Raw genomic sequence first — 875 nt, 5'->3', positions numbered from 1 at the left:
AGTTCTGCCCTTTTCACTTTGCTCACGGAAAATGGCACGGGATAGCATGCCTTTGACGAAGCAAAGCTGGAGCACCATCGTTCCTCAGTAACATCAAACACAGGGTACATACAACATGTCCATTCTCAGTCTCAGTGACTGCAAAATTGACAAGCTTTTAAAGCCAAATGATTCCAAAACCAAAGTCTACTACTTTTTTTGCCAATTTGTAAGAAGGGAGGTTCACAATAAAAAAAATTAATTTGATTTGGTTGGGGTGCGCCGGCCTAGGCGGTAGTGCAACGCCTAGGCAACACAAGAGAGGCCCAATAGCAAGCTATTGTGGTGGCTCTTTCCCCATAAAAAATAAATTTAATATCATTGTGGGCATGTAGCCCACATATCAGATATTAAACTGATAAGAACAGATACTACACTTGATCTTAGCCAAAAGGCCGAGAAAGGTATGCCTCTCCTTGATGCCATGGGTAGCCTGATATAGCGTGCCTTCGCCTCCTCTCCCTGGTGGCTGCCCGAGGTGGGACTAAATAAAACAGGCACGAACACAAAGAGAGCAACCTGTCCGTCGGTTGGTTATTTTGGGAGGGCTCTAGTTGAAGAAAGCCCAGTATTGATGGGCTCGTGGTTATGTAATATGAAGCCGGCGTGGCTTACGATGATGATGGTATTGTTCTCTCAAGACGATGAAGGTGGGGAGAAGCTCACGGACGGACGCTGATACCTCGGATGGTGATCTGAACCGTAAGCGGGATGCTGATATCGAAGGGGCCACGAGCTCTGTTGGTGGTGTCCCTCCGGACGCAGTCATGTACACGAACAAGTTGATGTTTCAGGTTTTCCACTTCAGATTACCAAGGTTTCAGGTGCTCAAAGAT

The 875-nt window shown here is 46.6% G+C and overlaps 1 non-coding gene across 1 annotated transcript; it reads right to left on the bottom strand.

Annotated features, from left to right (window-relative positions):
* Nucleotides 1–251: 251 nt before the first annotated feature.
* LOC123047682 (U2 spliceosomal RNA) lies at nucleotides 252–447 on the bottom strand. Its single transcript, XR_006423074.1, has one exon. It is a non-coding gene; the product is annotated as a U2 spliceosomal RNA (small nuclear RNA).
* Between the last annotated feature and the right edge of the window lie 428 nt (nucleotides 448–875).

The sequence above is a fragment of the Triticum aestivum genome, chromosome 2B (assembly GCF_018294505.1).
Source record: "Triticum aestivum cultivar Chinese Spring chromosome 2B, IWGSC CS RefSeq v2.1, whole genome shotgun sequence".
NCBI classification, from domain to species: domain Eukaryota; kingdom Viridiplantae; phylum Streptophyta; class Magnoliopsida; order Poales; family Poaceae; genus Triticum; species Triticum aestivum.
This window is presented reverse-complemented; position numbering and strand designations above follow the sequence as displayed.